At 41.1% G+C, this 19,998-nt stretch overlaps 1 protein-coding gene and 1 pseudogene across 1 annotated transcript in view; one reads left to right on the forward strand and one right to left on the reverse strand.

Annotated features, from left to right (window-relative positions):
- Nucleotides 1-19,998, reverse strand: part of ZSWIM6 (zinc finger SWIM-type containing 6) — a 211,161-nt gene that overhangs the window by 143,061 nt on the left and 48,102 nt on the right. The window lies entirely within an intron of this gene.
- LOC101151185 (large ribosomal subunit protein uL3-like) lies at nucleotides 10,876-12,097 on the forward strand (annotated as a pseudogene).

A 19,998-nucleotide genomic window follows, 5' to 3' on the forward strand; every position in this document is an offset into this window, starting at 1 on the left:
TGGATACAAATGGATACTTAACCTTTAAGGTGCAAAACCTTATATTGGAGTTCCAGTTTCCACATTCAGCCCTAAAGCACTGTAATCTAGAAACCATACAGTATCTTATTCTCTGAAGAAAGTTAGTCATTAAAAACACCTTCATTTGGTTAGTTTCTGGACATAGTACTTCCTGTTTTTCTTCCTGGGGGGGGGGGGAAACTAGAATCTCTGGAATCCATGCTACAAAATTTTAACTTAAGTCTATACTTCAAGCAATTAAGGTTTCATATAAATCAGAAAACAAATCTAGTTAAAGCAGAATTCCAAATATAATGAGTGACATAATGGCAAAATTCCATTGTAGTTTTAAAAGATCTGCTGTAACTAAAAACCACATTAGAACTTCAAGCATTTATGGATATATCTTCAAATTCATTCTCTCCATTGAATCATTCCTTCCCCTAAATGTATTTAAAATTTTCATAGTCATCTTTTCTAAGGTTCTTTAATTCTACAGAATGTGTGCTCTATTTGCTGCTTGATACTTTACACTAAAAGGCATCCCAAACACAGAAATATCTACAAACTCAGGATGTACATGTTCCATTAATGACATTTTAAAGGTGACAAGATGATAAGAAATCATTTCCTTGAATTTTATCCCATATCTAAGACTTCCAGAATATTTTTTTTCAGTCTCTCCTTTTACCCCTGGAGCTAGGGTGAAAAAAAAGAGAACAGGTATCAGTGTGGATGCTGCTAACATAAGCACACAGATATGCAGGTACTTGGCAGGAGGGAGAAAAGGGGAAGGACAAAAGAAATGACAGCAGGGAGAGGAGACTGGTCTTGCTGATTCATAAAATGCTTGGCTTAATGGGACATTTGGGCAGTGATATTATTTTGAAAACATTTATGCTAAAGCTTATTTTGTAGTATATCAAATTAAGAAAAGGTCATATAGGTTGATGCAACTAAGTAAATTATATTACAAAGAACAAGTTACAAAACACAATAATGCAGATGTGGCCTACCCTATAAACTATCTCCATGTCAAATCCTGATACCTCTCTTTAGACAGATAATTTATGTAGTATTTCTGATGCACCATTATCCCATTACATTCTTATACAGTATGTTTTTTACTAGCTATTTGTCAGGTAAATGTCATTCAGATTTTTTAACCTATCTCATATACCTCATAATATATGAGATATTTTATGAAACCTCATAATAAAGGGTATCTATATACCCTTTATTTTCTAAAATGTAATTTTTCAACATACAGCATCCATCAGGATATCTGGAGTAAGACTTCAGTATGTTTCTCTTTATGAATTGCTTTTTAAACTTTACCTCCAAGAGAATATTCTTAAACTGTTTAAAGTTACAGTCTTTTGAAAAATCTTGGCATGTATTTGTAGCAGTACCTCTGGAAAAAAGACTGGAAGCCTTCTTAATGTAAGAAATTTCTTCTGTCTGTTGCTCCACCAGCACCACCATCCCAACCCCCATTTATCACTCAGTACTAGGCACTCCAGGTCAGGAATGCAAAAAAAAGAAAAGAAAAGATGGGTGAGGGCTTGGTGGCAGTATTAGTAAAGACCACTAACACAAAAGCTAACGAGAACATAATAATTGTCGGGGGGAAAATAGCTAACACCACTAATCCAAATGTCTATAAACATAAAAACAAATACAGAATTTTCAAAACAGAAGACGATAAATTAATGAGAAAACAAACTGAGTTCAAGACTTCAGAGCAAGACAAATTACATCTAAATTACATCTAACCAAGAATAAAAACACATTGTCAATAGGAGCCTGGAAACACTGTCAGGGTTCCCCACCAGTCAAATGTAAGGACAGCAGAAAGACCCCAGCAGTTTAGCATAAGAGCCTCTACTTGACGTTGCTCTGGTCAACATTTTTATCAACCACTTGGGATGGACTCAAAGGTATGATCAGTAAGGATAATAAGGAGACAACAGCCTGACAGGATCACTAATTCCCAGAGCAGATGAAAGGTTCAGAAGGATTCAGCAGGCAGAACAAGGAGCAGATATAAAATAATCCACAAAAGAAAAAATATAAAGCACTGCCAAGGGCCAAAAAAATAAGCTGCCCATGTATAACATGAGGCCTTGCTTATGAGCAATCAATCCATGTGAAATAAAACATCAAGTATGTCACAGACAGATGCTGTCTATAAAAGAAACCAATAACAACAAAAAATCAACTTGGGCTGTACTCATCAAATTACAGTTTTTAAACCTTCTTAGCATGCCCTGTGCTGCTCACATCCTATCTGAAGTATTATATGCTTTTCTGAGAATCACATTTTTAAAGTGGCAATGAAAAACTGGAACATTTCAGGAAAGCTAGCATAATTGTGAAGGGTCTGAAATCACATCAAAGAAGGAGGGAGGGCAGACAGAGCTTTTGCAGCATAACTGGAAAGAGAACTGACATAATTCTTGTTCAATATCTAAAGATTTGTCACATAAAAAATGAAAAACATAGAATTAGGACTACAGGAGGGCAAGGAATGCATACACTATGAAAAGCTACCTAACATTAAGTTGCTCAAAACTACCTTGAAAACCAACGGTTCCCCATCTCTAGAGCGGAAGCCAAGCAAAGGCTGAACACAGACAAATGGAGATGTAATGGCGACCTGTCAAGACTGCTTCAAAGATCACGTCCATGCCCCTCAGGAAGGTTGCACAAAGCTACTTCCAACCCTGTGATTCCGTAATTCTGGACATCATCTATACCCCGGAGTGTACAGGTAGGAAAACTAAAGCCAGATCTGCAAACTGCCTTGTTTAGTTATAACAATCATTAAACAGCAAAACCAGGACCAGAGGGCAGTTTTCCAGGGTCCCAGATTTGTGCTCTTTACTCTGTTCCAATCTTTTCACTCCAGGTATCAGGCCAACCTGACCAGGCCACCTACAGAGGAAGCATTTTCTTCTTACAAGTTCATTCAGACGTGGGAAGTAGAAATTGGAGAAACCAATTACAGTGTTTAGGACAAGAGATTTTGATTGTTTTTCATTTCTTTTTGTAATGTTCAAAGTTACTCAGATAGCCAAAGAAACACCAACCCTGAATGTACACTGATACTGTACATGTGTCCCCACTAAGAATTTAGCTCTGAGGGCTATGTAAACCAGAGGATTCTGGTCCCTCAGGAACACGAAGATGAAGCCTCACTGTGCTTAAACCTTCTGTCCAACTCAGTAGGTGTTGACAGATTGTGGAAAAGGCAAAAGAAGGTCTTATGTTTTCACCTCAGTCAAAAGACAGAGATGGAATCTGTTCTGGTAAATAAAGAGGAGATTTCAGTATGTAAGACAAACTGGAATGCCAATGTTAGTAATTTTCTCAATGAAGTCACATATTAGGATTTAATCCATAATTAGACAAACTCAGTGTTTTCAAATAAAACACATTTTTCAAATAATAGACATTGATTATCTTTAAAAAAAAAAATACACAGCCAGGTGCAGTGGCTCACACCTGTAATCCCAGCCCTTTGGGAGGCTGAGGCGGGCGGATCACCTGAGGTCAGGAGTTTGAGACCAGCCTGCCCAACATGGTGAAACCCCGTCTCTACTAAAAAAATACAAGAATTAGCCTGGCGTGGTGGCATGCGTCTGTAGTCCAAGCTACTTGGGAGGCTGAGGCAGGAGAATCACTTGAACCCAGGAGGCGGAGGTTGCAGTGAGCAGAGATCGCACCACTGCACTCCAGCCTGGGTGACAGAGCAAGACTCTGTCTCAAAAAAAAAAAAAAAAAAAAAAAAAAAACCAACTATACACAACTTGCTCTCCTTCAGCCCCCTGCCCTACCATTCCGCCATAAGCTCAAGGTCATCTTTCCTTCTTTCACTAAAAAGCATCCTAATGACACCAGTACACAAATTCAGTTTGCTTCATAACTCAGAGAAATTTATTCTCAGAACTGAAATATTACAATGTTTACTTTAATCCTAAAAATCAAAATTGTAATGAACCTCTGCTGGGGCTAATCAGGTACCACAATACTGTGCTATGCATTTTTTAAGCACGTTGATAAATATTTTATTGAATTTTACAGATGAGGAAAAACGAGGTTCCAAGAGATTAAGTTACTTGCCCAGGGTCAAGAGTTACTAAGTGCTGGAACCAGGATTCAAATGCAGAACTTAAGGCTCCCAAATCTTAAACACTATACAACATTGCCTGGCTAGTTGCTCAAGGAGAGCTGATGCTATAAAGGCGGCAGTCCCCAACCTTTTTGGCACCAGGGACCGATTCATGAAAGACAATTTTTCCATGAACTAGGGGTAGGGGGATAGTTTCAGGATGAAACTGTTCCACCTCAGATCATCAGGTATTAGATTCTCATAAGGAGTGTGCAACCTAGATCCCTTGCATACACAGTTCACAATAAGGTTCACCCTCCTATAAGAATGAGAATCTCTGCTGATCTGACAGGAGGCGGAGCTCAGGCAGTAATGCTCAATTGCCTGCCACTCACCTCCTGCTGTGTGGCCCAGTTCCTAGAACGCCAGGGACCTGTAGGGTTCCATGGCCCCGGGGGTTGGGGACCCCTGCTGTGAGACTCCACACTTCAACTGGAACCACAGCAAGAGAGCAGGGCCCAAGATCACTTAAGAGTTTCACAGGTATCAGATGGCAAGAAGTCCCATTCTCTGAAATACTATTGAGATTCTATTTTGCAACGAGAGGCTTACAGGGCAGCAGGGAAGACTAAGTATAGACATGAAAATGATATTCCTTTTGTTTTGAAGGTAAAGTGGGAAGTCTCTTAATAGTTACATTAATAGGTAAATTTCATTTCTTTCTGTGCTAGGCACTGGGACCAAACTCCTTTTCTGTTCCCTCTCAACGTGGATTAAGTAGATTTGGACCGTAAAGCCCATTCTCTACAGTTGGAGTTAGTGAGCTAAAAAGGCAATAAGGACTCCATCCCCTTCAGAAGTCACTCACAACAAAAGATTTAATTCAAAATTTAGGTGAAGATTACTTCTATGCTAAAATTTTAGGAGTCATTTAACATTTTCCTTTAGTATGTTTGATTATAATTTTCAATGTGTGTGCTACTTTTGGAATTCTTTTAAAGGTTCATGTTTTTAAAACAAAGTAACCTGCCTCTTAAAAAAAAAAAAAGTCACAACTGCTTGGCTGTCACTGATGGGCTGTGCATGCCACAGTCCCTGGAGGACCCTACTGCAGGGCTGATGATTCACAGCACGTGCAGACCAACAAAAACAAACTGCCATTTTTCTCCTGAAATGAGGATTTATAGTCATGATTGCCACCCCCTGGGGGCACTTCACTGACTCCCTAATGTAACACTCAAGGTGAATCTGATTAAAATCAAATTTATCAGTGGTAAATCCAATGTATTTAAATTTAAGAAAACTCATTTTGATTACATAAAAACATTTGTATAAGATGTTTTAGATATATATACAGTATTACACATAAGTGGGATAATGTTTTTGGGGGACAGGAAGGTACAGCCTGAACTAATTTAATGGTTTTTAGATTGAGTCTAAACCAATGTCCAAAACTGAAAAACCTGGTTATTTTGTACAACAAACAAATTCAGGCAAATATTGACAATATGGCAACAGAACTTAGTTCTAGTACCGCGTCTTACTGCTGAATATTGGGACAATCATGGGTAAGTCATTACCCTCTCTGAGAAGCAGTTCCCTACCTAACCTGTAAATTGGTAACAATCATTTTAAACTCTGTAAGGGCAAACAAATTTATAGTTATTATGTTTATAATACTCCTAAGAGAATAACTATGTCCACTTCAACAATTTAATAACGAATATTTGGAAGACATTAGGCGGATAATTCATTTAACTCCCCTTTCTCCCCCAAAAATCTGTGTTTTCTGTATATTTTTTATTTAGCAACAGGTAAAAATTTTAACCAAAAACTTAATTTTAAAATGTTGAATTAATTTTAAAGTGTAGATAACCCACCAACCTTGGTAAACTATTTAAACCAGGCCAATATGAATGAAACTAAAATATAACACTATGCCATTGAAAAAAGAATCTGCCACCAACACTGCCATCTTACATTTGTGCAGAATTTCCAAGTTAAATACAATGTTGTATTCACATTTGAATGAAAACATTCAATTCTCTTTTTTTTTTTTGAGACAGAGTCTCGCTCTGTCACCAGGCTGGAGTGCAGTGGCGCGATGTCGGCTCACTGCAACCTCTGCCTCCCGGTTCAAGTGATTCTCCTGCCTCAGCCTCCTGAGTAGCTGGGACTACAGGTGTGCGCCACCATACCCAGCTAATTTTTGTATTTTTAGTAGAGACAGGGTTTCACCATGTTGGCCAGGATAGTCTCGATCTCTTGACCTTGTGATCTGCCTGCCTCAGCCTCCCAAAGTGCTGGGATTACAGGCGTGAGCCACTGTGCCTGGCCAAAAAAACATTCAATTCTCAAAATAAATATGCATGGTCAGGAAGGTTACGTGTTGCTGGGATAATTTTACAAATGAGGAAGATGAAGGTGATAAAGAAAAGTAATAGATCCAAAGCCCACAGCTAGCAGTGCTGGTGTAAGTAGAAGCCAAACCCAGCCTTCTGGTTCACCCTGCCCAAGATCACGTCTGCCTCCAAACACCAGACTGTACTTTCCAATCTCGGTTTATCTGTAGACTTGTACAGAAGCACAAACTCTCCAGATCTTTTAGTTTCCAAGCAATATACTGATCTAATAAATGATTTAGAATGCCTTAAATCAATACCTCCCATTAAAAAAAAAAGTAGAGCTTAATAAACTATTCAAAGTCAACAGCCCCCTACACACCCCCACCCGCACTGAGTAAAGCAATTTTCTTTACTACATCTAAATAATTTTGTAGAAAAATAAATTCTCTGAGAACACTCTAATATCAGATAACTAATGTAGTTCATGGCCTACTGTGGCTTACTTATAAAAACTTTGCTTAAAAGGTCAAGTGAATAGAATGTCTTAATTTATAAATTAGAAATTATAAATATTAATCTTTCCTGATATATCAAAAAGCAGCATCGAAATTTTTAACCAAGTGTTTTTCAATTTTTTGATATCCATTTTGTTTTAAACTCATGTTTTTAAAAAATCAGTTACTGAGCTATCATCATGTGTATAGCCCTGTGCTCATTTAATCAATTAAACCGCTGATTTTTATCTTAACTCTGACATTGCTTAACTCAGTATTCGAACATGACACCCTGATAGATCCATATCTGTGTACAGGTATGAATGGGGGGAAAAAAATCAATGCACAGCAAATGGCCTTTTTTTGCACTGCACAAAGACTGCTCTTACTCTTTACATAGCCTGCTGTCTGTCCTCTCTTGGTCTGTCAGGCAAGACTGGGCAAGGACACACCCAGTGCCCCCCCCACCAACACACTTTTATACCTTCACCAAGTTGGACCACCCAGAGAAGTTGTCTTAGCACTGAGAAGTTACACAATCTGACTGAAATTGTGCCCCCTTTATTAAAAGATTCTTTCTGCTCACCTTCCAGGCCATGAGAGCACTGAAAGGAGGATGAGTTGCATTATAAATGTACCCCCTTTGGTACTAATGCTTAACACATCCCCTAACTTATAAAAGTGATTTTATAACTCCCCAAAATAAGCACAGTGGGCTTTCATTTGTTCATCATGACTGTGCCCATAAATCAAAGCACAGAGCTAATTAAAGCCTCATGATGGTAGTCTTCTGTCCCCAGAGGATCAAGTTCAACTCCTCATCACGGCACACAACGTCCACTATGGTCTGACCTGCCTCTGCCATCTCCTCTCCTGCACTACCCTCTTCTAACACTTAGTACCCCCTGTAGCAGCTGTGCAGAATCTGAATTGGAAAAAGGGGATAACTGTTTCACACTCCCACATTTTTGCACAAGCTTTACTTGCTGCCTAGAATGCCTTTCCATACCCCCTCCTCTGGCCAACCACCTGTAAGCCCTCCTAACAGTATTTGCCTTGTTAATTCCTTTCATTTGCCATTACTGAATCCAAGTGTCCCTTTCTCTTTTGGACAACTTCACAGATCCCCAGGAAGAACTGATAATTCCCCCCTCATATATACCATATACATCATTCAGAGGGTACTTTATGTGAGTCATCTTACTTTCCACCCAGTGAGCCCCAAGAAGATGGGGAAAAGGTCTGAGTCAGCTCTGAATTCCCAGGACTCACCCAGTGCTGGTATAAATCAAACAGTCAATACTGGAGGAAGAATTAATATTGCTTAGCAGGCCAGGGAATTCTTCCCATGCTGGGGGTGCCAGGGTGCAAGCAGTCAGGACTTGGCTGAGTCTTCACTCCCAGCCCTGGAGAAGACACTGCCTGACAGCCCAGGGCACATGTCCAGAGACAAGGGCACACTCTCCCAAAAAGGAGCACTCCAAGTGGGATGTGCCAGACAAGGAAGGAGTGAGGAGGCAGACACTGCACTAGCATTTCCTGGGAGTACTGGTGCAACCTAAAGGATGGGAATTTTCTTTTAATCATAAGAGCTTGCCTTTTATCTCCATTTATATGGCTTTGTCTCCTATATTCATCAATAAATGGCTGCTCTGTAATAGAAATAATTTAATCAAACAGAGCATCAATATAAATATTCCCCAAACTAAAACAAAGTCCTTACCTATGCAAAATTCAACCAGCCAACAATGTTCCTATCCCACCCCTAGCACTAGAACACTCCATATACTTTGACTCAGGGGGTGCTTGCTTCTATTTTGTACATCATATAATAAGGTTGGTTATATTGTTTCCAAGCCCCCTGTAGATTAAAAGCCGCATATTTGGAAAAGACGTAAAGAAGAAGACAAAAAATTTACAAAAAACCAGACCCAAGAACCCTCAAGTCTAGCAATCTGAATGATTTTTGCCTGACTGGTTGAACAGTACATTCCGTCTAAAAGTAGTTTTTTTTTTTTTTTTTTTTTTTTTTTTTGAGATAGAGTGTCGCTCTGTCACCCAGGCTGGAGTGCAATGGCGCCATCTCAGCTCACTGCAACCTCCGCCCCCCGAGTTCAAGTGATTCTCCTGCCTCAGCATCCTGAGCAGCTGGGATTACAGACATTCGCCACCACGCCCGGCCTAAAAGTAGGTTTTTAAAGGCACAAATTATCAGCTTTCTGGGAGTGCTGACTATAAAAAAATTAAACATTTCTCAATATATTCCTATAAAGCATAACTATATGTAAAATAAAATTATATAAGCAATTCTACTTCTAGAAATTTGCCCTCAGAATGTAACTGGGCAAGATGAATACACCAATAATGTTTATTGTAGAATTGTTCATAATAGTGAAAAACTGAATACCTATTAAAAAGGTATTGAGAGGCCGGGTGCAGTGGCTCACGCCTGTGGTCCCAGCACTTTGGGAGGCCGAGGCGGGTGGATCATGAGGTCAGGAGTTCAAGACCAGCCTGACCAGTGTGGTGAAACCCCATCTCTACTAAAAATACAAAAAAAAAAAAAATTAGTCGGGAGTGGTGGTGTGTGCCTGTAGTCCCAGCTACTCGGGAGGGCTGAGGCAGGAGAATCGCTTCAACCCGGGAGGCGGAGGTTGCAGTGAGCCGAGATCGCACCACTGCACTCCAGCCTGGGTGACAGAGCGAGACTCTGTCTCAAAAAAAAAATAATAATAAATAAATAAATAAAAATAAAAAGGTATTGAGAAACAGATTATATATATATATATATATATATATGAACACAACATGGCCATTTTAGATCATATTCATTAACATGAGAAAACAGCCAAAGTATTGAGTTAAAAAATAAAGGCTGATGGGCCAGGCGCGGTGGCTCACACCTGTAATCCCAGTGCTTTAGGAGGCCGAGGTGGGCAGATCACCTGAGGTTGGGAGTTTGAGACCAGCCTGACCAACATGGAGAAACCCTGTCTCTACTAAAAATACAAAATTAGCAGGGGGTGGTGACGGATGCCTGTAATCCCGGCTACTCAGGAGGCTGAGGCAGGAGAATCACTTGAATCTGGGAGGCAGAGGTTGCGGTGAGCTGGGATCACGCCATTGCACTCCAGCCTGGGTAAAAACACCAAAACTCCATCTCAATATAAATAAATAAATAAATGCCGGTAAACAGAATGTGAAGTTATATAACCTCACTCACATTATATCATGAGAGTGACACGTGTGTATGTTTTGGTATGTGCATGTGAGCACACATGCGTGCATATTATCAAACTGTTAAGAGTGACAACTCCTGTCTCACCAAACTGTTAACTGTGATTTTTGCTTCTTCACAATTTTCTGTGTTGTCTGAATTCCCTATAGAAAGATAGATTTTCATATAATCATTTAAAAAAATTTTTAAAGACATATTCCAGAACAGGCATATTCATCACAAACACCACTTTACAGGATAAAAGATACAGGAGAAAAAGGTATATAGATGCATGTCTGTAGCCAGTTTGGATGCAACTACCATGTGTTGCCTTCCGTCTTTCTCCAATACTACTAGAGAAATCAGCAGAAAGCTATAGACTCATCACTGCAAATTCATCAACACTACTAGAAAACACAACATTGAAAGTTAGAGTATCTATACATAAAGATATCTCACATAACACTCCAGTCACTCTATCAATGTCACAGTTTTCTTAGTTCTATCTGGAAGAAGTACTTCATCAAATTTTCAATGTCAAAACACGAATGCATGTCAATCTATGAGGGAAATACAATCTTGAAGGAAAATATACACAAAATGAAGGTAGACCCGTACAAGCCCACTGGATGGCAAAGAGGATCCCTGGCTCAAAAAGTTTTGAAAATACCATTTTTTGCTCTACCGGCAGGATTTGATGGCATGATGTCTCACAGAAGGTTCTCCGCTCCCAGACATGGGTCCCTCGGCTTCCTGCCTCAGCAGCGCAGCAGGAAGCATCATGGGAAGGTGAAGAGCTTTCCTAAGGATGACCCTTCCAAGCTGGTCCACCTCACAGCCTTCCTGGGATACAAGGCTGGCATGACCAACATCATGCGGGAAGTCGACAGGCCAGGATCCAAGGTGAACAAGAAGGAAGTGGTAGAGGCTGTGACCACTGTGGAGATACCACCCACGGTGGTTGTGGCCATTGTGGGCTTCGTGGAAACCCCTCGAGGCCTCCAGACCTTCAATACTGTCTTTGCTGAGCACACCAGCGATGCATGCAAGAGACATTTCTATAAAAACTGGCATAAATCTAAGAAGAAGGCCTTTACCAAGTACTGCAAGAAATGTCAGGATGAGGATGGCAAGAAGCAGCTGGAGAAGGACTTCAGCAGCACGAAGAAGTACCGCCAAGTCATCTGCATCATTGCCTACACCCAGATGTGCCTGCTTCCTCTGCACCAGAGGAAGGCCCACCTGATGGAGATCCAGGTAAAGGGAGGCACCATGGCCAAGAAGCTGGACTGGGCCCATGAGAGGCTTGAGCAGCAGGTACCTGTGAACCAAGTGTTTGAGCAGGACGAGATGATCGACGTCATCAGGTTGACCAAGGGCAATGGCTACAAAGGGGTCACCAGTCGTTGGCACACCAAGAAGCTACCCCACAAGACCCATCGAGGCCTGTGCAAGGTGGCCTGTACTGGGGCACAGCATCCTGCCCCTGTGGCCTTCCCTGTGGCATGCATTTGGCAGAAAGGTTACTGTCACAGCACTGAGATCAACAAGATCTATAAGATCAGCCAGGGATACTTTGTCAGGGACAGCAAACTGATCAAGAACAATGCCTCCACTGACTATGACCTGTCTGACAAGCCACCCTCTGGGGGCCTTTGTCCACTATGGTGAAGTGACCAATGACTTTGTCATGCTGACTGTGTGGTGGACACCAAGAAGCAAGTGCTCACCCTTCACAAGTCCTTGCCAGTGCCAACCAAACAGCGACCTCTGGAGAAGATTGACCTTAAGTTCATTGACACCACCTCCAAGTTTGGCCATGGCTGCTTCCAGACCATGGAGGAGAAGACAGCATTCATGGCACCACTCAAGAAAGACCGAATTGCAAAGGAAGAAGGAGCTTAATGCCAGGAACAGTTTTTGCAGCTGGTGGGGTCTTAAAAGTTATTTTCCACTGGAAAAAAAAAATACCATTTTTGAGATAGCATTCTGACAATGCTCATTCACAAAAGTTTTAACTTTTGTAGGCTCTCCAGAGCAAGGTGCAAATTCAAGGAGGAGCGGGAAAAAGACAGTACAAGCAAATAAGAACTTACATTTTCACTTTAAAAATATTTTGGAAAACACTAAAAATATTTCTGTCATAGATTCAAATTTAATATTGGAGGAATAAGGTATCTGAAGGTATCTAATCTTAAAAAATTATGATTTGAGTACAATGCTAGTTACATTATTTCTGAATTCTAGTAATTTTATTCCTTATAAAAGGCACAAGAGGATTAAAAAGTATGGGTTAATTACAGCAACCTTCTTAGTCAAAATAAATAGCACAGAAAAAATGAACTTTAAAAAACAAATATGGTAGATTACTCTGAAATGTCACAATATCATTACAGCAAAGTAGCTGCCCATGAATACTTTTGCAAAGGTGTGATGTATACGTAGACAGGCAGACGACTCGCTGGCAGGCAGATAGGCAGGCAGGCTGACAGAGAAAAGGAAAGGAGATACGGAATGAAGATGAAGAAAGGGACTCTATAGCAAATGGAGAAAAGAAAGAAAAATTCTATTCTGTCTCATGCTGCAGATGCCCTCAGGAAATGTCATTAATGACACGTTCTCATTACAGAAATTCCCTAGATTGGTCAGAGAACCTGCTTTTTTTATTCCCAGATCAAAAACTACATGCACTCTTTTGTACATCAAGGCTCATGCATATACAGCACATGGCTAAGAAATTATTCTCTGCCAAGCATGTCCTCATCAAGATATATCTGTGGCCTGCTGTAACCTCTACTGACAACACTGACAGTTGCACAGGAAGACCAACACAAAGACAGAGCAAACAGACATACAACACATAATAAATCTGTCAAAATTGTATTCTGAGAGTCAAGATTTTTTGGTCCACGTGATAATTTCCAAATGCATTTAGACCTTGAATCACTGAAGACTTTCTCGCTTTCCCAGCTTTTCTGTCAAGCTGCAGGATTTTTTTTTTTTTTTTTTTTTGAGACTGAGTCTCGCACTGTCGCCTGGGCTCGTGTGCAGTGGTGCAATCTCGGCTGGCTGCAACCTCCACCTCCCAGGTTAAAGCAATTCTCCTGCCTCAGCCTCCCAAGTAGCCAGGATTACAGGCACCCACCACCATGCCCAGCTAATTTTTTGTATTTTTAATAGAGACAGGGTTTCACCATGTTGGCCAGGATGGTCTCGAACTCCTGACCTCGTGATCCGCCCGCCTCAGCCTCCCAAAGTGCTAGGATTACAGGCATGAGCCACCGCGCCCGGCCAAGCTGCAGGCTTCTTAAAGCGTCAAGAAAAGTACAGTATATTTGTACTTCAGGATACAAATGCGGTACCATGAAAACAAGACTCTGGTGAGAGAGCACCTTCCCAAAAAGATAAGCCCCAACAGGTGAGAGGAAGCCCTACAGAGTGCCCTCAAAGGTGAAAGAACAAACCAAAATTCCACTGGCACGTGGTAACTTTCAGCATTTTTCATCTCTTCTCTCATTTCTTCTCCCCGAATGAGTTTGCAGGTATGTGTCCCGGTACACCAAAATGCATTTACAGATCTTTAAGTTACAAAGAATAAAGAAACACTGATCTAGAATACTCGAAAACCACATTAAAGGCAAAGTCCTTCTGATGACTAATGAACTAAGTTCAAAATTCCACAATTTTATCAAATTGTCAAATTTCATAATTGTTCCTACTTCAAACAATGGATGCAAACAGAATGGATCTCCATTTTAAGGTTTCCTTGCAGCAAAATGCCCAAAGCTGCAATTCTGATCCAAGAAAACTCAAAGCTCTCAGTCACTACACAGCAAAGCAGTTAAGAGTATAGATATTTTTGAGCCACTGTGTGTTCAAATACTAGCTCTGCCATTTATTAGTTGTGTGGCCAAAGCCAAATTACTTAGTATCTGTGCCTTGGTTTATCTCTCACAGGGTTGTTGGAAGTTTTAAATAAATTAATACATGTAAAGCCTTTATAACAGTATGCGGCACTTGATGTAAGTCTTTTCAAGGTTTTTTAAGAACTTAGCTCAAGCAAGGTTTTGAAATGTGAACCGTTCCAACTTCCAAGAGGAAAAGGAGAAAGTAGAGATGGTTTTGTAGGTTTTCTGTTTTGTTTTTCAAAGGATAGCTTTGACAGGCCACTAATTCAAACAATTTTAAATACACTTGTAGTGTTTCATGTGTTAAGTGCTTTGCCTTACAGTTCTAGAGTATAGACTTTTACAAACACACAACTGATTTAAAAAGCAGCACTTAGCCAGGCACGGTGGCTCATGCCTGTGATCCCAGCACTTTGGGAGGCTGAGGTGGGTGGATCACATGAGGCCAGGAGTTTGAGACCAGTCTGGCCAACATGATGAAACCCCATCTTTACTAAAAATACAAAAATTAGCTGGGCATCATGGTGGGTGTCTGGAATCTCAGCTACTCAGGAGACTGAGGCATGAGAATCACTTGAGCCCGAGAGGCGGAGGTTGCAGTGAGCAGAGTTCATGCCACTGCACTCCAGCCTGGGCAACAGAGCAAGACTCCATCTCAAAAAAAAAAAAAAGAGAGAGAGAGAGAAAGGGTAAAATATCACTTCTGTAAAACTTAGGTAGTAGGAAAGTGTTTTTCTCCCCCCCTCAAAAGAGGGAGTCTCGCTCTGTCACCCAGGCTGGAGTGCAGTGGCATGATCTCGGCTCACTGCAACCTCCACCTCCTGGGTTCAAGCAATTCTCCTGCCTCACCCTCCCGAGTAGCTGGGATTACAGGGATGCGCCACCATGCCCAGCTAATTTTTTTTTGTATTTTTAGTAGAGACAGGGTTTCACCATGTTACCCAGGCTGGTCTCAAATTCCTGACCTCAGGTGATCTGCCCGCCTCGGCCTCCCAAAGTGCTGGAATTACAAGCATGAGCCACTGTGCCCAACCTAATTTTTGTATGTTTAGTAGAGCCAGAGTTTCGCCAAGTTGGCAGTCCTCCTACCTCAGCCTCCCAAGTAACTGGGACCACAGGTGCATGCCACCACACCTGGCTAACTTTTTTGTATGTTTTGTAGAGATGGGGTTTCACCACATTGCCCAGGCTGGTCTCAAACTCCTGAGCTCAAGCAATCCACCTGCCTCAGCCTCCCACAGTGCTGAGATTAAAGGCATGGGCCATCACGCGTGGCCCTTTTTCTCAATTTCTTACATTTGAAATATCCCATTATTTTATTTAGTGCAGGGGTGATAATTAAAATAATCATAAGTTTCATCAGCATGAGATATGGAAGAGAACATGGAATGGACACAACCCTAGTTTTCAGGCAACTTATATAAATATGCTGTTTGGTTGGGGCAGCCAATTTACTGTATCTTATTACTGATATTATCCATTTACTGACTGGGGGAAAGTGTAGATTTCTCCCAAAAGCAGATGGCCAATCTACCATAGAAAGCTATTTTCTGACAGAAGCAACTACCAGCAGAGAAGTAAACTCTCAATAATCAGAACAAGTCCTTTTGAACTCTATAGAGTGCTCATTATCAATATCATAAATAATACAACAAAAGGCAAAGGATCCCTTGAAAAGAGTCTTAACAACTAAAGATAAAGGAACCGGCCCATAAATGAGTGGTTGGTAGAGGGCATTTGGCAGGAGCACGTGGATAAAGAGCCTCAAAAATAAAATGAGAGCTAGTAATGTTCTCTGAGACAGTAAACTGTTCAAAAGTATGAAAAACATCATCTTTAAAACCCACACAAAGGGATTTTTAAAACAGGAAAATCTATTAACCCACACGTTGTTGGGTTATTTTTCTTAAGTACACACATGTTTTGGAAACTTCAGAATCTCAAAATATATTCCTGATTAGCAACACTCAAGTTTCCAGCTGCCTTTACATTTGTTCACTTTGTCAAAGCCCTAATTCTACCAAAGTCCTTTGTCCTATACAAATGCCAGCTCAGCTCACCTTACTAGAAAGGCTCTTCTGGTTTTGTCAGCTGTGCCCATGATAAGCAGCTGGGGAGTATGGAAAAACCATTAACCATTGACTGAAAAAGAGGGTAGCCATGGAGTTTCACCATTTGTTGCAGAAGTGGTTATAAAAAAAATGTAAATCAAAAAATGAAATTAAAAAGACTATTCATTGCTCCACACCTGCTCCAAAAAGCTTTGCAATCACCAATCCATGTAAAACAGCCACAGCCCAATTAAAGGAAGCATTAATCCTTGTTTAAACAGAGAGAGAAAAAAACTGACAAGGTACAAAGCAAAGGCAAATCACTCAGGGCAAATAACTCAGAAGCAGGAAGAGAAATGTCCACAGATGCACTGGGGATAAACCAAAGGTCTTTCTGAGGTCTGTGTTTCCCTGATGTAGTACTCTAAATGTATGGCATATCCAGGGCAGAGAAACATCAATTTGGAATGTATGCAGGAGAGCTTTTTACAACTTCAAAGCATTGAAATGTGTTCCTAATTAGTATGAAATATATGAAAACCAAATGCAGATTAGGCCTCAAATATTTCCCATCTTTAGCATAGTCCAATTGCTGGGCAATAGTGCCACTGTTTCCATTCCCTCCTATGCCTACCTGTGCCCACCACCCCAAGAAGTGTGGCTATTGGGAGGGTTCTCCCCGAGCCTGTGCAAGAACCCCACTGAAAACCCCACATCCAAAGCTGGCCATGAGTCGAATCCAATCAGGCACCAACAGTCTGGGGTGTTTGCCTCTATTTGAAAGACAAGAGAGCCAGTGGACATCATCACTATGGCTAGCAGGATTATGCACACCCTGGGGCACAGGGGCTGAGGGAAGCCTCCCAAAAGAACTGAATGGATTTTCAATGAAGAAGCCAAGTAAACTACGCTGCCTGGTTATGTTAGACAGTATGTGCTATACAGAGGATGTGCATTCTAGTATGAAACAATGAAAGAGAAAAGAGCATTAACATTGATAGAATGCTAATGCAGGGCCCAAGATACTAGAAACCAAGTATCTCAATTAATGCAACTGAGGCCCACAGGAGTTAAAAACTGGCCCCAGGTCACAATGGTAGCAATGGCTAAAACCAGGATCTAAACTCAGGTCTAACTACAAATTAAGTGTTCTTTCTGTCAAATCGGATGCCTTTCATTATTATTCTCATTTATCATGCCGCCCTGAAATAGTTAAGCTTCAACTATGGGCATCTATAAAGGTGATGTCAAACTCAAGAGTGAGCCGAGAATTTCCCGGACAACCCAGGAATACATGCTGGCTTGGGAGAACTCCTTTAAACTCTAAAATGTTTCCCTTTTACCACTTTTGATGAAAATACTTCTCAAAATATTTGTCTTCTTGAAGAGAATATACCAAACACCATTAACCAGTATATGTGTTGTCCATGTCCATGGAGTTCTGCCATTAGAAATGACAGACTGCACTGCACCTTAGAGATGGAAGGGGCTGTACAGACCACTTAGTCAAACCCCAGGACTGCAGGAGTTTCCTCCAGGATTTTTTTTTTGAGACGGAGTCTCACTCTGTCTCCCAGGTTGGAGTGCAGTGGCACGATCTCAGCTCACTGCAACCTCCGCCTCCCGGGTTCACGCCATTCTCCTGCCTCAGCCTCCTGAGTAGCTGGGACTACAGGCGCCTGCCACCACACCCAGTTAATTTTTTTTTTTGTATTTTTAGTAGAGACGGGGTTTCACCATGTTAGCCAGGATGGTCTCGATCTCCTGACCTCGTGATCCGCCTGCCTCGGCCCACCAAAGTGCTGGGATTACAGGCGTGACCCACCGCGCCCAGCCTCCTCCAAGATTTTTACAAGCTGTCAGAGCAAAAAAAGTGAATATGAAAAGAAGGCCATTTACATATGGTCCAACAGACCTAAGATTTAAGCAGTTTGGGGGACACAAAAGTTCTAATATTCCATCAACATTCAAAGTCACCCCACCAGCACCTGAGTTTTATCCAAGCAAACAGAAACAATAATCTCACTAAAGCCAAACTGGTCGCCTATCCATCTTCACACTTTCTAAACCCCATAATCTCATGAATTCAGACTCAACTGTTCATCAGGTTTTATGAGAGTGGTGGCTTGTTTTAGCCTCTGTGAACTTTCTTTCTTCCCTGCCCAGACTCAAAGGGCTATGTATACTTTTCACTACCATGCATGTTCTAAAAACTTTTATTCAGTTCAGAAGAATTCTTACCAGCAAAGATCAAAGAGCTCTGTTTTAGCAAAGAAAGCAACATTTTATCTGGCAGAATTCTTAGGTGTCAGTAAAGTAGTAGTGTTTCTCAGTAGAAATATTACTGATGTTAGCATAAGTTTTTTGTTTTAAAAAATAAGATGTCCTATTACTTAAACCAGTCCCAAAAGGTATTAGCATGTATAAGAAAAAGTTCTGGCCAGGTGTGATGGCTCATCCCTGTAATCCCAGCACTTTGGGAGGCCGAGGCAGGTGGATCACCTGAGGTCAGGAGTTCGAGACCAGCCTGACCAATATGGTAAAACCCCGTCTCTACTAAAAATACAAAAATTAGCTGGACGTGGTAGCATGTGCCTGTAGTCCCAGCTACTCAGGAGGACTTGAGAAGGAGGAAACAGGAGAACTACTTGAACTGGGGAGGCGGAGGTTGCAGTGAGTTGAGACTGCACCACTGCACTCCAGCCTGGGCAACAGAGCGAGATTCCGTCTCAAAAAAAGAGAAAGTTCTTATACATCAGTAGGTACCAGATTAGAATAAGAAATATTAACAAATATTGTTATTTATCAACCTTTCCAGGTCTTCATTCACTCAAAATAAGATCAAGATTTCAATTATGACTACCGCCAGCTGCTGGAGGTAAAGAGAAAGCCAGCCAGGCACATGGTCCTCCACTCCCATCACCTGCCTTTCATTATCCTCCCACCTCCAGGCTGCCTAGATCTTTAACCCAATGGGGTGGGGGCTGCTTGTCAGCTGCCTAGTCTCTTTGTTGACTGTACCTAGTTATTTTAGCACTATGCCTGAAACTTAAAAAGAAAGGAAATCCTAAATAGAAGCAAAATACAGGGTATCTGAAAATTCAATAAACATACAATAAACTTATTTTTTAAAAGTATGTAAGTTACATTTTCAAGTAAGATGATCACTGAATAACACACAATTTTCCCTGTGTGTCCAGACTTTTTGGACACTGTATTTATTGTACCACTTTCAGGTTAAGAATGAGATTCGATGATTTGAAATTAAAGGAACTTCACCTGGAAAGGTGTTTGGAGATTAAAGAAAATAACACTGAGCATGTTATTTAAATGCATCCTATGTTCTCTGACTTTGTGGACACTCTGTATCTTAATCTGCTATAAATTAGCTCCCTAATTTCCTACCTACTTCCCCATGCACTCTAAACACCAAATTCTTTCTTTCTTTCTTTCTTTCTTTTTTTATTTTTAGACAGAGTATTGCTCTGTTAACCAGGCTGGAGTGCAGTGGCACGATCTCAGCTCACTGTAACCTCCACCTCCCAGATTAAAGCGATCCTCCTGCCTCAGCCTTCCGAGTAGCTGGGACTACCGGAGTGCACCACCACGCCCAGCTAATTTTTTTGTATTTTTAGTAGAGGGGGGTTTCACCATGTTGGCCAGGCTGGTCTCAAACTCCTGATCTCAGGTGGTCCACCTGCCTCAGCCTCCCAAAGTGCTGGGATTATGGGCATGAGCCACTGCGCCCAGCCCAAATTTTTTCTTTCTACACATAAGGCATCACGACTTTGCTGCTGTTATTTTGGAAAACTGAAGAAATTATCAAAGAAAGAAAGAACTGTTGGCATCATTAGAATCTAGTCAATTTT

The sequence above is a fragment of the Gorilla gorilla genome, chromosome 19 (genome assembly GCF_029281585.2).
Source record: "Gorilla gorilla gorilla isolate KB3781 chromosome 19, NHGRI_mGorGor1-v2.1_pri, whole genome shotgun sequence".
Lineage (NCBI taxonomy): Eukaryota > Metazoa > Chordata > Mammalia > Primates > Hominidae > Gorilla > Gorilla gorilla.